This window comes from Mauremys reevesii, linkage group 2, assembly GCF_016161935.1.
Source record: "Mauremys reevesii isolate NIE-2019 linkage group 2, ASM1616193v1, whole genome shotgun sequence".
In the NCBI taxonomy this organism is placed as follows: Eukaryota; Metazoa; Chordata; order Testudines; family Geoemydidae; genus Mauremys; species Mauremys reevesii.
In genome coordinates, this window is record NC_052624.1 from 281,067,309 (window position 1) to 281,087,482 (window position 20,174).

The 20,174-nt window shown below is 45.8% G+C and overlaps 1 protein-coding gene across 1 annotated transcript in view; it reads left to right on the forward strand.

Moving 5' to 3' along the window:
* Positions 1-20,174, forward strand: part of ADGRB1 (adhesion G protein-coupled receptor B1) — a 349,272-nt gene that overhangs the window by 41,666 nt on the left and 287,432 nt on the right. The window lies entirely within an intron of this gene.

Below are 20,174 nucleotides of genomic sequence, written 5' to 3' on the forward strand. Positions count from 1 at the left end.
TTCAAATGCCCTGTGTGTATGAAACCCCAAGGAGCAGTACCAGAGACGCTCTGCAGTTCTGTCAGATGTGCATGTCTTAATGCTGTGGTTAGCTTTCCAAAACGTTAGGGGGTCTGTGTGTGCAACATCCGCCCATCCCAACAATGGGTGCTAGCACTGCCTCACTAGCGATGGCATTGCATCATGCTTCCACATGAATGTTGTGGTGGACCCTGCTTCACATACCTCATGCTATAATACTCAGTCCTGCCATGAGTGCAGGGGACTGGACTAGATGACCTCTCGAGGTCCCTTCCAGTTCTATGATTCTATGCTGGGTAATAACATAACTCATTAAGATAGGCAGGCCTTTTTATGGGACAATTTACAGAATCACTGCAGCTCCAGCTTACCACTCCTAGCCATGTGCTTTGCAGATTGACTTCCTGGTGCCTTCTCCAAATTCTTCCCTCCTGCAACCTGTGCTCCTCCCTCCAAATTCCATGCACCAGACTATAATGTTGGACAAAATCTTGATGGTGGTAACTTTGGCCCATAAAATGTGTCAGGATAACGGAACTTCAAGTGCTTCACTGTCGTTCTGAAATTCCATTGATTGTATTTTTGTCCCTGTTTCTGCTATTATCATACATCTCGACTTAAGGGAATTACTTTAATTTTAGAGATGGTCTTGAACCAAATGTGGATACAAATAATCCCCCAAATTATCAGAATATGAGTTTTGATCTGGATCCAAATTTTTTCAGTGGATCCCTTTCTCTGTTATGGGCTGAACTTACCCCAAGTACAAACACTGCTGATTTTGGTCATTCGGACTCTGGATGGAGATCAGAATATTGCACCGTTGTCCTATTTCTGCTTAGTTTTAGATCCAGTTTTAGCTTCACCCCATGCATATCTTCTATTATCTCATTGTGCTCTAGTGGAATGAGCACTAAGACTGGGACTCCAGAGACCTGGATTCTGTCCCTGTGTGATGTTCTGTACCTCGAGAGAACACCCTGCACCCCCATGTTCATCCTTATAATATGATTGTGTGGTATCTAATGCAAAATTTGTCATGTCGGGTGTCTTCGGAAGGCTCATGATGCACTGAGCATTGTCGTTATAGTAATGTTATAGGCTGTAATTTCATGTACAGAGTTATGAGGCTGAAAATGTGTCCTCATGGCTTAAAACAAGCCCAGGCAAAAACTCTCTAAGAGCAGAGGGACAGTTCACACCTCATCAGGGCATGGATTGGACAAACCCAGCCCAGCCTCACAGGAACAAAGGACACTGGCCTAGGCAGCAACAAAGGATCTGTTGGACTCTCGAGTGAGTCACCCGCCTTCCTTTGGTCAGTTTCGGACTACGATGAGGTAATGCCCACTCGACTCTGAGGGGGGGAGGGGGATGGAACCCAAGAAGGAAGAAAGAAAATGATAAAAGGGAGAGACATTTGCCATGCTCTTCCTCCCTCTTCCACCTCTATCTACAGACATCACCACCAAGCGACTGAAGCACTGATCAAAGGGGAGAGCCTGGTTGAAGGGCAGCCAGCCAGCCTGTGGTGAGAAGCATCTAAGTTTGTAAGGGCACTGAAAGTGTTAAGATCAGCTTAGAATGCATTTTGCTTTTATTTCATTTGACCAAATCTGACTTATGTTTTGACTTATAATCACTTAAAATCTATCTTTGTAGTTAATAAATTCATTGGTTTATTCTACCTGAAGCAGTGTGTTTGGTTTGAAGGGTGTCAGAGACTCTCCTTGGGATAACAAGCCTAGTACATATCAATTTCTTTCTTAAATTGATGAACTCGTATAAGCTTGCAGCGTCCAGTGGGCATAACTGGACACTGCAAGACGGAGGTTCCTAGGGTTGTGTCTGGGACCGGAGATATTGGCTAGTGTCATTCGGTTGCACAATCCAAGCAGTTTGCGTGTCAGAGGCTGTGCGTGAATGGCCCAAGAGTGGGGTTTCTCACAGCGGAGCAGGGTAAGGCTGGCTCCCAGAGTTGAGGATTGGAGTGGCCTAGCAGATCACTGGTCTGGATAACACCAGGGGAACATCACACCCTGGCTCTTCCACTGACCTGCTATGTAACCTTAGGCAAGTTACTTGGGCTCAGATTCTCAAAGGTGTTTAGGTGCCTAACTCCCATTGAAATAATGGGAGTTAGGCACCTAAATGCCCTTGAGGATGTGGGCCATAGGCCCTCATTTTCAGAGTTCTTCAGCACCTGAAGCTCCAATTCAAATCGATTGAAGGGTTCCCCAGCACCTTTGGAAATCAGACATTTAACCTATCTGTGCCTCAGTTTCCCATCTTCAAAATGGGTGCAATAATGTATAATGCTTTGAGATCTACAGATAGTGCTCCCATATGTGACCAGCATTGTCTTCTAAAGTCAGCTGATTCATTTGGAAATGGTGAGCCATGAAACTGAAGCAGAAGGAATGTTGCACATTCCAAGTTCCCTGGACAATTAATTTTTATGTGTCCGTTTCTGGAGATCACTTTTTGTCTGTGTATGTCACAGTGTGGGACCTACCAATGGTAGGTCCAATGCTTCCACGGGATGTCTGTGTAGGGTAAAGCATCATCAGCCAGTCAAATGCTTCCTTTTTAATAACATACCCGTCATTTGCTAACTGTATTTCTTAAATTGGTTTCCATTTCTGTAACAGTGTAAGTACATTACAATAAAGGGAGGCAGGTGGCGCGTATAGTCTTTTGGTTAAAGCATGAGAGGGAGAAACTGGATGTCTGGGTTCCATTTGTGGCTTTCCCACTGACCTTGTCCAACTCTGGGTGCCACGCTCTAGGGAAGATGAGAACAAAATGGAGAGAGTCCAGAGAAGAGCAACACAAATGATCAAAGGTTTAGACAACCTGACCTAGGAGGAAAGGTTAAAAAACCTGGGCGTGTTTAGTCTTGAGAAGAAAAGACTGGGGAGGGGAGACCTGATAACAGTCTTCAAACATGTTAAAGGCTGTTTTAAAAAGGATGGTGATGAATTGTTCTCCATGTCCACTGAAGAAGTAATGGGCTTAATCATCAGCAAGGGAGATTTACATTAGATTAAGCTCTGGACTAGGCTTCCAAGGGAGGTTGTGGAATCCCCATCATTGGAGGTTGGACAGACACCTGTCAGGGATGGTCTAGGTTTACTTGGTCCTGCCTCAGTGCAGAGGTGCTGGACTAGATGACCTCTCAAGGTCCCTTCCAGCCTGACATTTCTATGATTCTATGATAAATCACTTGATCTCTCAGTGCTTCATTGCCATATCTGTAAAATGGGGTAATGTTGCTGCCTCTCAGGGGTGTAATGAGACTACACTCATTAATCCAGACAAGCGTGTGTCAGTATCCAACAGCTGGAAGTTGAAGCTAGACAAGTGCAGACTGGAAATAAGGTGCACATTTTTAACAATAATGGAAATTGTCCATTGGAACAACTCACCCAGGGGTGTGGTGGATTCTCCATTGTTTGGAAGATTTTCACTCAAGATCTTTTTAAACAACACTTTCCAGCCCAAAAGTTATTGGGCTCAGTGGGTGAAACCAGAGTAAAATTCCATGCATGAGGTCAGACTAGATAATCAGATCAGTCCCTTCTGGCCTTAAAATCTAGGACTCAAGGAGTGATGGAGGTTAGCGAGGGGCTCATATACTGGGGGTACTCTAGGAATATCTGGGTAGATCAAAATACAGCAGTGACCACATAACACCTTATGGATGATAAAGTAATCTAACTGATGGTTCGTTATTAAGGGAACCTGCATGGAAATCATCTACAAGTTAACAGCAGAATAAAAGAACAAAGGAATCAGCCATTATCCGAAGAAGTGAGCCGTAGCCCACGAAAGCTTATGCTGAAATAAATTTGTTAGTCTCTAAGGTGCCACAAGTACTCCTGTTCTTTTTGCAGATACAGACTAACACAGCTGCTACTCTGAAACCTGCCATTATCCAGAGAGATCATGCAGGGCCCGATCCATTGATATGATTAAAAACTTGATAAGTGAATAAGTAATATTCTAATCAAGTAGTAGGCCGGGAGAAGTCTACATTAAACTACTATAGTAGGCAAGTTCTTCATGTGCGACCAAATGACCTCATATTTTTCCATCTGCATTTATTAGGCAGAGTCATTTCTTCCGTCGGTGCAGTGGTGAAAAATTCATTCAGCCACTCCATAGAGTAGGGAGAGAAAGAGGATCTTTCTACAGAGGAAAAAAATGTTTATCCTACTCTCTGTGAAAGTTAGTGGGAGCTATGCTGGTAACGTCAGAGGCAGTAGGCCTGGCAGAATGGATATGATCCTGGAGCCACTGGGAACTTTGCCGGAGAGCCCATTGGGACACAGTCAGAGCCTCACTGACATGAAATGCACTGTCCAGGAACTCAATGGGACCTGAACCGTGGCCTGCAGGGCGAGACTCATGTCCATTTTCTCAGGTGGCCTAATCCCGAAGTGAACTCACTTATCCATTATTGAATATCTGTCAACAATGCGATGCACTTGCCAAAAGGGCTAATATCATTCTGGGGTTATTAACAGGAGGGATGTATGTAAGACATGGGAGGTAACCATCCCCCTCTACTCAGCGCTGGTGAGGCCTCAGCTGGAGTACTGGGTCCAGTTCTGGGCACCACACTCTAGGGAAGATGTGGAGAAACTGGAGAGAGTCCAGAGGAGAGCAACACAAATGATCAAAGGTTTAGAAAGCAGACCTAGGAGGAAAAGTTAGAACACCTGGGCATTATAATACAGGAGGGCCAGGGAGCACTGGTAGAGAGGTAGAGAGGAAATACATAAACCCTAAGCTAATTATGGCCCAAGAGCAGGGGCAAGGGGTGGCATCTTAGCCCCCCTGCCAAGAAAAGCGCAGGACCCACCAAACTAACATCGGCCATCTTGTCACAGCACGTTTAGTCTTGAGAAGAGAAGACTGGGGGAGGGGGGGAGGAGAGCTGATAATAGTCTTCAAATATGTTAAAGGCTCTTATAAACAGGCTGGTGATTAATTGTTCTCCATGGTCCACTGAGGGCAGGAGAAGCAGCAATGGGATCTGCAGCTGGGGAGATTTAGGTTAGATATTAGGAAGAACTTGCTTACTATAAGGGTAGTTAAATTCTGGAATAGGTTACCAAGGGAGGCGGTGGAATCCCCGTCATTGGAGGTTTTTAAGAGCAGGTTGGACAAATCCCTGTCAGGGATGGTCTAGGTTTACTTGGTCTTGCCTCAGCGTAGGGGGGTGGACTTGATGATCTCTCAAGATCCTTTCTAGCCCTGCATGTCTATGATCCTCTCTGTGTCTCAGTCATCTCATCTGTAAAATGGGTTGTAATAATCCCTGCCTCCTGGGGAGGAGTGGGAGTGTTGTGAACCTAAATTAATTAGGGTTTGGGATCCTTGAGTAAGCTGCTTGGAGGATGCAGTAGACGGAGAAAGCAGCATTGTTATTAAGAGGGAATATGAAGAAAAAAGTGAAAGGTAGGGGTAATAGGCCAGATTCAGTGCTCACCCCTGTGTGATGCTGGAGTGACTTTACTAATGATGATAACACCCAGCTCTTATATAGCACTTTTCATACATTGATTTCAAAGCATATTGTTTAGGAGAGTAAGTATCCCTAAGCCTATTTTACAGATGGGAAACTGAGTCACAAAGAGGTTAATTGACTTTCTTAAGGGCCCACAGTAGGTCAGGAGCCGAGCCAAGAATGGATCCCTGGTCTGCAGATTCTTCGTTCACGGGACTATTCTGGGTTTACACTGCTAGAGCTGAGACTGACTTTGTCCGTTCGTGTTCAAATGGACCCAAAGTGGAAAGCCAGATACAATCCCGTCCTGAAATTTGGGGAAATTTGCATCCAGCTCTGAGTGTCACAGCCCATGCTTATCTCTATAACGGGCCTAATCCAAACATTGAATTGTGGGGTTTTGGGGTGTGTACATGGGCAGTTTCACTGGGAACGTGACTTGGCCTAAGTATAGAGGACTAAATTTACCCCTGCTGTAAATCCACTGGCATCAATGCAGTTACACCAGGGCTGCACTTGACCTAATAGGTTTGAAAGTTTCTCCCACTATGAAAGTCCTTCATTTAAAAGTATCACTGAAAAAGATTGTGCATTGTTGTCTAGTGATTTTGGTGCCACGCTACTTGGCAGGAGGAAAGCATAGCAAAGAGCAGAAGTGACTCAGCCATTCACTTATTTACAGAATAATTGAAGGTTATTAAGCAGTTAATTACTAAAGATTAGGTGGGGGGATTGAAAAGCTTGGCAAAGATTGTAAACGTGCTGTATCAAAAAGGATTTGTGAATCAACAGAAGAGCAAGAAAATGGAGTCAAATTGATTAGCAGGGAACAAAGGACAGGGACAAACAGGGACACTCTTAGCAAGATGGCTCTGTCCTCTCAGAGAGAAAGCAAACAAACAAAATCTCCAGCTTGCTTTTATCAGCTGGTAAATGGGATTTATGCTTCACCTTGTAAGTTGCACATGGAATGTGAATAGGGCTTTCCATTCCCATGACTTGCTTTGGACAAAAAACCATTCAGCTAGGAAAGAGAGGAAGTCTGCGTGAACAGATCAATAATATCCATGGTGAGGAAAGTTAAAAATACTAGTAATAACTTGACTTTGAGCTCCCATAATCCCTTCCACCCTAGGATCTCAAAGCATTTTACAAATGTTAATGAACCTTTATGAAGTGGGTAAATGTTACCAGCCCCATTCTACTGATGGACAAAACCCGAGAGGTTGAATCCTCCTCTCCCAATTCCCCTTGCCTGCTGGAAGCATCCCACCATCTGAAGTGAAAATTGCCCAGAATGCAGTGCACCTGGAGCAATGCAAGGGATTCTGGGATATCTACCAATGCAGCAGTGTGGCCAAATTGACGAAGCACAGTACCAATAGGGTTGCAGGGCAGAAATGTATGACAGTTTACACCAGTGCACTTATAACAGTGCAAACAATCAGATATAATGGATTAACTCCACCAGTGCATATTGCGCCGGTGGGATAGACAAATGTAGACAAAGCTGAAAGGCCAGATTCCAATGGGAGTTAGGGCCAGATTTTAAAGGTATGTAGGCACCTAAGTGATTTGTCCAACTATGGCAGGTCAGTGACAGAACCAGGAATGGAGTACAACCCATTAATTCTGACCTACTGTCCTGTCCTCTCAACCCCTAGGGTATGGCTACACTTGAGAGTTGCAGCGCTGGGAGTTACAGCGCTGGGAGTTACAGCTGTGCAGGGCCAGCGCTGGTGTGTGGCCACACTCACAGCTACCAGCGCTGCAGTGTGGCCATATTTGCAGCATTTGCAGTGCTGTTGGGAGTGATGCATTATGGGCAGCTATCCCAGCATTCAAGTGGCAGCAACGTGCTTTTCAAAAGAGCGGGGTGGGGTGCAGTGTGACAGGGACCGGGAGAGAGAGAGAGGGTTTTTGGAGCCGACACTGTGTATCAGCTCCCTGCCTTGCAAAATCAGAAATTTTTCCCGACCCCTTACTCTTAACTGCAAACAGCCTGCAGACCAGATAAGCAGCTGCTCCAACGGACTCCCTTTCTCACCCCTGCCCCCGCTGTTTCTCTCGTCAAGCAAACACTCACCCCCCTGCCTGCCTCATTCACAGCAAGGTAGTGGGTTTATCTCATTTGATTGTTCAGTCAGTTACAGATTGATCACGGCAAACAGGAGCTGTGTTTGTTTTTTAGATAAGCAGCTCCCGGCGCCCCGAGTTCACAACAAAACAAAGAGAGGCAGCATAACAAAACAAAGGGAGTAATTTAGTTAAAAGCATTCTGGGATATCTCCTAATACCCTGGAGGCCAATAACAGCGCTGGTGTGTGGCCACACTTTACGAGCAGCGCTGCAGCACCAGCGCTGCACTCGTTATACCCCAAGCAGACACAGGTGTACGGCCAGCGCTGCAGCCAGGGAGTTGCAGCGCTGGATGTGCCCTGCAGGTGTGGACAGTTACTAATTGCAGCGCTGGAAAGCCTCCACCAGCGCTGCAACTCTCAAGTGTAGCCATACCCCTAGGCTCCCATCTCTTTTTACTCCACCCTCTCCAGAAAGGCCTTTCAGATGTGCTCTCCCGAGTGAGGGGTGAACCTCAGTGATTTGGAGGCTTGATCTGAAGGAGCATCCCACAATTCAGGTGCTTCTCTGAACCATCAGAGAAACTTGCCAAGATTCTTACACGTGCCACTGCAGTTGGGAATCTCAGGGTATTAGGTTCTCTCATGAGATTATTGGTACTTCCTGTGGTGCCCAGAAACAGGACGAGACTGATGCCCTGCATCCTGCCATGTTATTTTGAGCACTTCTAAGTGTGCTTCTGGCCAAAACCACAACATGTGAAGCCCAGTGAACAATGAAATATAATGGAGAATAAAAGTTATCTGGGGGAGATCTTGTGGGGGGGCTAAGAGCCCTCAAATCCTATTCATGTCACTGAGAGTGACATGTGCTCAAGTTCCTCCTAGATTTTGACCTTTGAAATGCTTCATACTTCAAAGGGCCATCACTGGTACCCAGCAGTTCATGAGGCTCTACTGCTTGAACTCAAGGACTAAGCCCATTACCGTCAGAAGCAATCATGGTCTCATTAAACCTCTTATATTGCCTATCTACTGAAGAGGGACAAAGGGACAAAGACTTTCCTAGCATGGGTTACAAATCGACTATGGCACAATGAAGGTGTATCCATCTACTGGTACAGCTGGATCTGTGCATTTTCATAGGACATGTGAGAATTGCCTGTAGTGTTCCCTCATGAGTACAGCCTGCTCTGTCCTATTCAATCTCAGCCTCTCATCATATACCTCATCCTCCATCCAGCACCTGTTCATACCTGCCTCCCTTACCAGCCAGGTTCCCATCACGCTACACTGACCATCACCTTCTTCCACTGTGCATGGGATTCTGGGGGAAGGGGCTGACATCCCCTGCAATGGTGTTCTTCTCTCAAAAGGAAGGGTGTTGAGAAAGAGTCATTAAGCAGATGGCACATAACCAACCAGGTCTGTAAGGAGGAATGAAGGGATGTTCTTCCTCCTGACACTTGGACTTCCCTGAGATGCTTTAAGCCCCCTAATATTTGTTGGTGAGTTCAATGATGATATCATACTGGACATCACATGATGGGTCAGGGGAGGGGGCTGTCAATTCTGATCTCATGGGCTGCACTTCTGAACGATGGACTTTGTTGTGTCATGTATGCTTCCTTCAGACTGTCCATTTCATTCTCTCTCTCTCTGTCTGTGTCTCTCTCTCTCGCATATACACACTCCTCTTTTCCTTCCTTCCTGGCTGGATCCATGTGCTGTTTGCTCTTGAAAGTTGCCTTTAAACTGACGTCTGTGAAAATGGGCTGCTGCTCAAATGTGCATTTCCCAGCGCTGCAGTTTCTTCAGAGTGTTTTTTAAAATTAATTAATCCCTTCAAACACGGTGTTAAACAGCTGAGCCCATGGCAGGTCCCATTATCTCTCCTGCTCATTTGTTTTCTAGGGTAAAATGTTTCTTAGTGGGCTTCATTTTTGCTATCTGCGTTTATCAGAGTGAATGCCAGGCGTTGATTGGTTATCGACTGCCAGGCAGTGACTGATTTCCTTGAAACAGTCTCTTGCCTGCCCTGAAGCCTAGAGAGGAAAGAAAGGGTCAGTAAAAATAACTTTTTGTGGGACTGTTGATTACGGTTTATAATTGGTCTTTGTCACAGGTGTATTGACCGGTTTGTTAGATTATTAATCACCTTCGGCTTTGCTCTGGGCCATTAACTAACAAACTTGTCATTAGATGTTGGCAAATGACCAGTCTTTTCCTGGGATTACTGCATTAAATAACCAGATTCCTTTAAAGAGAGGCAAGAGCTCCCAGTGGTATTACTCTCTGCTTCCTATTGCTGTTGAGTCTTTGGCGATGCATGGTCTGTTGTTCTTGCAGGGGTCGGCAGCATCCCAGGAAGTATTTTCTACCTCCCAAGGTAGCAAAGTGCCTGCTTGCTTTAAAAAAGGAAACGGTTTCCATCTGTCTAATCTTTGGCTCTTTGCTAAAAATGGACCAGATTCTCAGCTGGTATAAAGTTATGTTGCTTGCTTGACTTCAACAGAGCTGTGCTGATTTATGCCAGCACATAAGGGGATTTGAGTGCTGGAGAAAGGTGCAGGACGGAGAGCCCTTTGTCTATCCACAGCATGGGCAGAAAAAAGTTCAACCTTTCTTCATGCTGCCATGCTACATATATCCTAACCTTGAGCTTAAAGATCTCCTGTAGAGATCAGAGAGAATGATTAAAGGTCTTGAGAACATGACCTCTGAAGGAAGGCTGAAAGAATTGGGTTTGTTTAGTTTGGAAAAGAGAAGACTGAGAGGGGACATGATAGCAGTTTTCAGGTATCTAAAAGGGTGTCATAAGGAGGAGGGAGAAAACTTGTTCACCTTCGCCTCTAAGGATAGAACAAGAAGCAATGGGCTTAAACTGCAGCAAGGGAGGTTTAGGTTGGACATTAGGAAAAAGTTCCTAACTGTCAGAGTGGTTAAACGCTGGAATAAATTGCCTAGGGAGGTTGTGGAATCTCCATCTCTGGAGATATTTAAGAGTAGGTTAGATAAATGTCTATCAGGGCTGGTCTAGACAGTATTTGGTCCTGCCATGAGGGCAGGGGACTGGACTCGATGACCTCTCGAGGTCCCTTCCAGTCCTAGAATCTATGAATTTATGAATCCATGCCCAGTCATTCCTTGGTGGCTTTGATCAGCAGTGGGGACAATCAGGACTTGTCAATCAGTGGTAGTTTTTGTGCCATGAACACCAGTCCGGTAGAAAATAAACTGGGACCCACAAAATCCACCAGGGTACCATCAGATGGAAACCTACTTTTTTCCACATTGACCTGAGCAGGATTCAAGCCAGATCCCTAGAGGTGAAAGCCTTCATATTTCATTCCTAACTCCCTGAAACCATCTAATTCCTCACCAAAGTATATCTCCGGCGCCTGGGATATTGTGAATGGTTCCCATTTCAGCTCTCCTGAGAGAGGCAGCGCTTGCAGAAAGCCAAGACACCCAGAGAAATGACCAGCCTTTTAGCACTGCAAGACTAGCTCTCATCATCTTTGGTAGTGCTAGATGCAGGGAAGGAAACCAACAGGCAGACAAAGAAATAAATATATGAAAGCATCAAGTACTAAATAAAAGCACCCGCAGTGTTTCCTTGTAAAAATGCTATTGATAGCAAATCCCATTACTGCTCAGGTCGCATGGAATTCAATTCCGTGGTCATGTTAGGTTAAGGCTGGCTCCTTCCCCTCCATTTCTCGTTCCTTCCTTTCTCCCTTAGAATTCAATCATGTCAAAGTTCTGCTGCTGCTGAGGGAGACACAGAAAGGAAGAAGGGATTTTTTTTTAGAGTCTGTGTCTTGCAGACAAATTGCAACCTCTCAGTCGTATTATTATGGAAACAATAATAAAATAATCACTGGCGAGAAAAGGAGATTTGATGTCTGCATCCAGCAACACGAAACAAAGTGTCGTATCCCAGAGAGGTTTCACATCTGATTGTGATCTGTGCAGACAGGTAAACGATTCCCAGGCTGGGCTGTGTTCTTGTCAGAATCCATAAACTATGCAGAAAGGAGGGCCTGGCCAGTAGCTCAGCGGGAGTCTTCCAACCTTCCCAGACTACGGTACCCCTTTCAGGAGTCTGATTTGTCTTGTGTACCCCCAAGATTCACCTCACTTAAAAACTGACTTGCTTACATAATCAGACATCATAATACAAAAGTATCACAGCGCACTGTTACTGAGAAATGGCTGACTGTCTCCTTTTTACCATATAGTTATAAAATAAATCAGTTGGAATCTAAATATTGTACTTGCATTTCAGTGTATAGTCTATAGAGCAGTATAAACAAGTCCTTGTCTGTGTGACATTTTAGTTTGTACTGACTTGGCTAGTGCTTTTTATGTAGCCTGTTGTAAAACCAGGCAAATGTCTAGATGAGTTGGTGGACCCTCTGTGCACTCCCTGGGGTACGTGTACCCAGGGGTGAAAGTAACCTAAGAGACTTACCGGTATGCAGGGTGGCCGGGATCCTGAGCAAGGTGCAGGGGCGGCTCTGGGCCCCTGGAAGGGGCGGGGCTTCGTGCGGAAGGGGCGGGGCTGGGACCAGACTCCCTCAGCCAGCCCTTCAGCGCTGCCTGGCCTGCACTGCCTAGGGCTCCGGCAGCAATTTAAAGGGCCTGGGGCTCCCAGCTGCCGCCGCTAGCGTGAACCTGGGGCTCTGGCTGTGATTTAAAGGGCCCGGGGCTCCTGGCCACCGCTACCGCTACCTGGGGGCTCCAGCAGCAATTTAAAGGGCCCGGGGCTCCAGCTGCTGGCGTGGTAGCGGTGGCTGGGAGCCCCGCGCCCTTTTAAATGGCCAGGCCCTGGGGAATTGCCCCTTTTGGCCCCCCTCTTCAGTGGCCCTGCCGGTACGGTGGGCTGTGTACCGGCTCTGACCGGCAAGCTGTACCGGCCCATACCAGCTTCCTTTCACCCCTGTGTGTACCCCTGGTTGAGAACTACTGCTCCAAAGCAATGACGAGGTGGGGCTGGTGTTTCCAAAGGTGCTGCTGTTTTCCCCCTCGTTAGTACGGAGCCAGTCCCAGAGCTGGCGGTTGCAGGGCACTGTGGGTGAGAGGTAGAACCCAAGGTCCTGGCTGCTTTGATCCTCAACTCAAGGTAGCTGTAAGTACCTGTACGTAATGGAGTGAGTCCTGGTCAGATTCCAGCCTGAGTAAGTACATTATGTCCATTTATGTTTCCTGGGCAGTCTCAGGAGCAGAAGCGATTGAGTGCTGATGATCTTGGCTTACGGATCCCTGACCATCCCAGCTTTTGGGGGGTCAACTTTAGATGCCTTATAGGGGCCTGGTTTGGGGGAAGTGCTGAGCACTCTTCCTGTGCAGGTCAGTCCCCTGATGGCCTCTCAAGCTGTGCACCCACAATCAGCAGTCACTTTAGAAGGTCTCCACCTGTAAGGACCTTATCCAAAGCCCGTTTCACTCAGGGGTGATTTTTCTTGACTTCAGTAGGCTTTGGATCAGGACCTAAATGACTTTAGGGTCATTAAAGTTAAGCACGTGCTTAAGTGCTTTGGAAAAGAGGTTCAGGATCCACTCATGCGTCTTAGTGTTCCCCAGCCCCCACCACCAATCCTTCAAGTCCTTCCCTGAAGGGACTCATCCTATCTTCCCCCCTCCTCCCCACCCCACTGTCTGTGAAAGATTCACTGATGATTCATCCTACAACGTGGACTGCACTCCAGCCCAGTCTGTCGTCATCTTCCCGCAGCCAGCTGGATTGTCCTGGGATCTACCCCGCTCCTGATCCCCACGGACACTCCTGTCATGTGTCATGACGTCAGAGCATGATGTGATCTCAGGGGTTATGGTGGGTGTCTCCTCAGCCTGAGTCTGATGCTGTTCACTTCTACATCTAGATTCCCTCCAGCTGCAAAGTCCCAGATCCCAAGAACTTGCTGTTTCTCTCTCTCTCTGGGTGTTCTATCCCTAGAATGTGACTTTTTTCTGCTTTGGAGTTATGCCACTGCGCATTCATTCCACCCCATCATTTAAAATGTGCCATTCTTTATTAGCTAGAATGTCCTTGGATGATAACAAGGAGCCGGGGTGCAGTATATCAGTTTAGCTGCATTTATCTATATACACACACGGATGTGCCTTCCCCCACCCCACAACAAATCCCTGGAGAATTAAAGGATCCTGACTATTTTAGCCAACAATTTATTGGAGCAGCATCTTAGCATAACACCCTGCATTGACCTTCACTGGCTCTGGCGGACCGCTCTCTGCGATAACTTTTCGTTGAACAACAGTGGAGGTTAGTGTGGGGTGACATTGGGTGTTAGAGAACACGGTCTCTTACCTGGAGTCTCACAACGCACTTCATAAAGTAATCAGTTGGACGCTGGTAGCGTCATGGCCAAAGAAACAAATAGGACAGCAAGCTTGGCGTGGCTCATGCAAAGCTCATAGGCTGGGGAAGGGAATGTGGGTCAGGATCTCTCCTGGTCCTTGTCCTTTTGTGGAGAGGTGCTCTGGGATCTTAGCCTTTTCCTACCTGGATACACACCACAGACAGACAGAGGGAACCTCCGTCTGCTGTTTCATTCACAGGATGCCTCCTCCTCTCTCCCCCTCCCCTAGTGCTACATTGCAGTCTAACAAAGGATTTGAATCTACCGCAGTCTTCTGGCTCTGGTGAGATATATATCAAATTTAGCCCTTTTGGTTGCCAAGTGGGCATGGTAAGTGCTGAAGGCCTTCTGGTGTAAAGGCATATGCTATGGGGGCTAACTTCTGCACTTGTCAGCAGGAGGGAAAGCAGCACTTTTCCTTAAGAAATAGCTGGGTGTTTTGCAACTCTGCTATGGGCCAGGTGAGCCCAGGAGTCTTGTTCAGAGAAGTCCAGCTAGCTATAAGAATTATGCATTTGGTTCAGTGCAGTGGGAGTCTATTGGTGACAATCCAGTCACTCTGTAGAGATAGATGAAACTCTGCTTTCAGGGGGCACATGGTGGTGGTTTTGCTTCCTGTGGGTCTGGTTTTGCACCCTTAGTGTTTTTGCTGCAAATTTCAGGGTAAAACAAAGTCAGATACTTTAAAGTGAAATTCAGGCAAAACCGCCAGCTTTCTCTCCATTTTAGGTGGAAACCACTTCAGGTACTGGGCATCACCCTGTAACTTGTTGTCCTTTCTCTGACGCTCATCACAGGTTTGCCAAACGTTCTGCAAAACTTCATGAAATTTTCCTTGAATTCTAGACAAGTTTCAGATTGGTAACAAAACTTGAAACCAGGAGATTTTCATGCTTGATTGACACAATTTTGCACCACTTTATTCCTCATGCCTCATTTGGCCTGAATCCATACTGTATTTATTAGACCTGGGGACAGACCAAAACCCTGGATCCAACACCACTGATATTAAGGGCAGTGCTTGGAATCCAAAACCAAATCAAGGTCCAACTTTCATGGCTCACCTCTCTCTTTATATTGGGTCAGAACCTAGGTTGGAACACTCCTGAACTTTGTCAGACTGGATGTTTAAAATCTGAAACCAGCTCTGAATTCTGTATCTTGCACATCTCTCTTGTGTTTTGCTCTTCATGCTATTGGGACAGTTCTTCCGTACTTGGAGCATTATTATTAGGCATCTATGGCTCAAATTCTGCAGACGCTGAAGTCAATGGGAGCTTTGCTACCAATTTCCTTGGCTGCAGGATCATACCCTTAAGCTCAAATAAATGATGTGGGAGAGCAGCTCATGAGCTGCTTCACTCTAGGATCATATGCCTGGTTGGTCACTGACCTCAGTATCGGGAAATGCTGAATCATAGGCTGTGTTGAGGGTGGGGATGTCACTATTTCATGAAAACATGAAGATATGAAGAGAGAAATAAAAGATAAAAGCTTTTATGGGTTGAGGAGTTAAGCTAAACTGCAGGTTGTCATGGATACGATATTGTCCTAGCATCCGCAATAGGAAAGGAGAACTTCATTCTCCTCCCAAGGTTAGTCATTTTCTTCACTGGTAGCAAAGGGGAAGGGGGGAGGAGAGGATAAAAGAGGCTCATCTTTTCCTCCCGGTTCCTCTCTGTGCCTTAGTCACCAAGGTGCTTTGTGCTCTAAAGAGGTTGGGCGCTTGGCTCTCAGCTGTGAGACCTCACGTACTCACCCACGCCGTTCTTGCTTCTGAGGGCAGGTCTACACTTAAAATGCTTCACTGAAGACGCTACTGCACCGATGGGAGAGCTTCTCCTATTGGCCTAGGTCATCCACCTCAGCGAGAGGAGGAGGCTGTCGATGGGAGAAGCCGTCCTGTTGACATAGCACTGTCCACACCGGGGGTTAGGTTGGTGTAACTGCGTTGCTCAGGGGGTTGGATTTTTCACATACCCGGAGTGACGTAATTATACTGATGTAAGTTTATAGCGTAGACCTGGCCTGAGATACACAACTGCAGTGCACTCTACTTGGAGGCCATGGAGAGCCTCCGTGAGCTCCATCTTGCTTTCTGAGGGCCCTCAAGAGGACTTGGGAGTGCTCAATGCCTCATGTGATTGCATCCTGAGTGAGGTGGGTCAGCATGAGCACCAGGCGTGTGTGTTCTGCATGCTAGGATGGGTTCCATTCTCAATGCAAGCCAAGGTGCAGTGAAACCCTACCCTATAATAGCAAGTCTCCTTCCCTTATCCCTCTGTGACTTTGAAGGCCACAGTGAGCACCTCAGCTGCCAGAATTCATCTTTCCCAGGTTGGCAGAAGGGCGTTTTCAGTGGAGGGCCCTTGCTTTGGGATTTCATTTGCCTTGATTCTTCCTCAGCCCCTGTTTGGTGAGCTCCAGGTCATCCTGCTAGACGTGTCTGTTCAGAAAAGCTTTTGGTTGAACGCCATTTTGAGTCTGGTCCTCGGCCTCCATTGACTTCAGTCAGCATGTCACAGGACCCACACATTTGTGTTTATTTCTGTCCTTTTGTCGTCGTCATTCGGGGTGGGTAGTTGTCTTGTGCCAGGTTAATTTTTTGGGAGGGTATTGTGGAATGACCATTGGACAACATCATATTCATCTTCTTTATGTGCCATGTTCACAGGCCTCACAAATAAAGAAGGAGGGGAGGGTCTAGTGGAGGAGACCAGGGTAAACAAGATAGGGGAAGGGTCTTTCTCCTAAAAAAGCACAGTTTGTAATTAATTAGTTTTGGGCCTGGAGGTTTTTGCTCAGAGTATAGGTGAATGATCATTTCCTGATTGTTGAGGTGTTGCTAATAGCGCATGCTAACTCAGGGATGGTTTGTAATAACATGCAATGAAAAGTCCCTGGTGTCACTTGGACTCTGCACCTTTGATGTGCTGTGGAATCATTAACATCAGAGATGGAAAGGACTCAAGGTCATGTTCTAGGAGGCACTGCAGGATTTTCCCTGCAGTGTATTTGCCAACATTGTGTCCAGTGAATCAATCAGTACTGCTTCTGTCTAGTCTCTTGGGAGGTTCTGCAATCTAACAGACCAATATCATCTTTTAAAGCCATGAGTGGTTTGTCTGTGTCTATAATCTGATTAGTATTGGCCACCCTTAATAATGCTGGGAGTGTAATTAGAGTGTAATTGCAATGCAGTTACACTGTGGTTTTGTTTCTCAATAAGTAATTACATAGGAACATAAGGCTGAAAGTGACCTCCTGGGTCACTGAGTCCAGTTGCCTGCTCTTGCAGGCAACCCCGTCATATAATCCTGTTCAGATATCAAGCTCCATCTTAAAACCAGTTAAGATTTTTGCCCCCTACCCTCTGTCCCCTATCCCCAGTCCATCTGTTGGGAGGCCATCCCAGAACCTCATTCCTCTGAAGGTTAGAAACCTACGTCTAATTCCCAACCTAAATTTATTCATGGACATAATTACTACTAACTGATATAACAAGGATGTTAACTGCCTGAGTGAATTTTTATTAACCCTTTGGGATTCTTCAAGCAGATGCTATTGGAATTTAGGTATATTAACAAGATTGAATTTACAGTGTGTTTATTCTCAGCCACACAGTAAATATTTCAGTTCCCTTTTATTACCACAAATTAATATATCCGATAACACACCTATGGTATAATTGCACTGTACCTGTTATTTAATTACATTGTAATTGCACTGTAATTGCTATTTACTTACAGTGTAATTACAGTCACCATATTATAGTCTGACCTCATTATTATCATGTAGTGCTTGTACTGCAGTCATGTTCAGAGGTCCCAGTCAGGATCTCCTAGTGCTAGGCGCTGCACAAATGTAACCTATGCTAGGAGAGTGTGGGTATCTGCCACCCTATAGTGGGTGGTTGCATAAGAGGATAGTCTACTGCTGCTACCAATGAGTAGACATAGCTTGTTAGCTCAAACAATAGAGGTTGAGCTGAAGCTCCTAGTTTTAAACCCTGTTGGTGACCCAAATGGGGTTAGTTATACCAACATAAAAGAAACCACAACTCCTGATAAATAGAGCTAACAATTTAAGATCTACAGTTAATATAAAGTACGTTACACCTAAAAATCTGCTCTCCAAAGAAATTGCATGGAGATCAAACCAGCCTTTCCTAACAAAACTAGCAGCCAGCTTTTCTGCATGGGCTTTGCTTACATCAGACTACAGAGGTGTCCAAATGAGCCGATGTTGTTATCATCTGCTTTGTGATCTGAACTAAAATACCCACTTTCTTGAGGAATGTTTTTTGAAGGTTTGATCTGCCAAAGGCAGAAATAAAAATCTTGAACCAACATTGACTTCCTGAATTATTTATGATTCACCAAAACAATTGCTCTTGGCAGCTTTGCAAAGCAGGAACTTTTTTAAAATAATAAAAAAAAAATAATTGGACAAATGTACTATGATGTAGGTTTGGACAAGAATACTGTCTGAGTGTGTGGGATCCTTACAGCATAGGCAAGGAGTTCCAAGCGGAGGAGGATGAGTCAGTATGAATGGGAGAGAGAAAATCAGGAGAGCACATAGAGAACACTCTTAGATCCACCTCAGAACAATATATAGTCACTGAGTGTCATGCTATATGCAAGGAAATCCTGGTCCCATTAAGTCAATGTGAGTTTTGACATTTACTTCATTGAGGCCAGAATTTCACCTATGGAGTCACAATCCATCTTAGACAAGAGGCGTTTATTAAAGAAAACAGCTACAAACTACAGTAGGTTTCTACACAGCTTGAGTTGCAGCTCTTGTTTTCCTTGTTTACCAGGCACTACACTGTCTGGGATTCTGTATAGCACATGGAGACATCTACTGGCTGACTCCTATACTGCAGATAAACATGTGGACTTCACTCAAAAAGTTTCTGAATATCTTCAAATCCCATTGTTTTCAGTGGGAGCTGAGGGCGCTCAGAACTATGTAGTGTCAGGCCATTAATAATTTGTCATTGGCAAACCTCAAAAAAAGTTCATGGGTCACTTTTGGACAAGCATCCTAAAGTTTTAGTAGACTGTCGAGCAGTCTTTTCAAGGAAACAGTGGAATCCCTAAACCAAGGAAGCTTGAGTCTTTTGAAACCCAACTGGAACAGAGTGCTGGAGAACGTAGTGTAGGGAGCTATTCTGCACTGGCCAGGGGAAATGGAGAAGATGATCTAAGAGGGCTTTTCCTACCGGCAGGCTTGTGCTGCCAAGATGGGATCCAGATTGGTCTGAGATGTTCACGTATTTCCAATGCGGTCCTTTGTATGGCTGGGCCCGAGCTGTGATGTTTGGATGGATATTTGCGTGTTCCCCTGGTTTGAGGGAGGGTTCTGGGTCAGCCCCCATCTCTGATCTCTGCCATGTACAATTTCTATGATTCAGTCATTCCTTTCTGGTGCTACCCCTTCTCCCATTTTAGTTTGCTTCCATGCTTAGCTCAGTGGCCTTGTCGTTTTCCCAGTTGCCCACTTCTCTATCATGCTACCCTTATTCCTTGTCTTAGCCAACTTCCTCTTTTGTTGCTAAAGTGAGGCCGTGTGATCCAGTGGATCGAGCACTGGACGTGCACTCAGGACACCTGGGTTCTATTTCCAGGTTTGCTATGTAGCTTTGGACAAGTCTGGATCTCAGGTTTCCCCCCCTCTGTAACATGGGGATGATAATATGCACATAATTTGCAGAGGGGTTGTGAGGCATAATTCATTCGTGCATGTAACACACCTTGAGATCCCTAGATTGGAAGGGACTATGGAAGTGCAACATAGGATTATTTGTCTGTCATAAGCTGGGTCCAGGATTTCTGTGATTTCCCTGCAGTGGGTGAAATGGCAAAACTGGAGGAATCAATGCCACCCACCGCCATGAAGAGCGAGTTGGCGGGGGAAGTCGTTTTAACTAGCGTCCCTATGACTAGCATGGACCCAAAACAACACCGTTTCTGCTCAAAATAGCATACCTCCGGCAGAGACATTTTGTTTTTGCTAAAAGCAAACAGAGTTGCTAAGAAACGAATATTGCAGAGACGGAAATCCACAAAAGGTTTGATAGTTGCCGAACAGTGCATGCTGGATTGAGTGGCTTAGCGAACATGACTGTACAGATAGATGAGAGGGGCAGGCTGTTTCCCTGGTAAG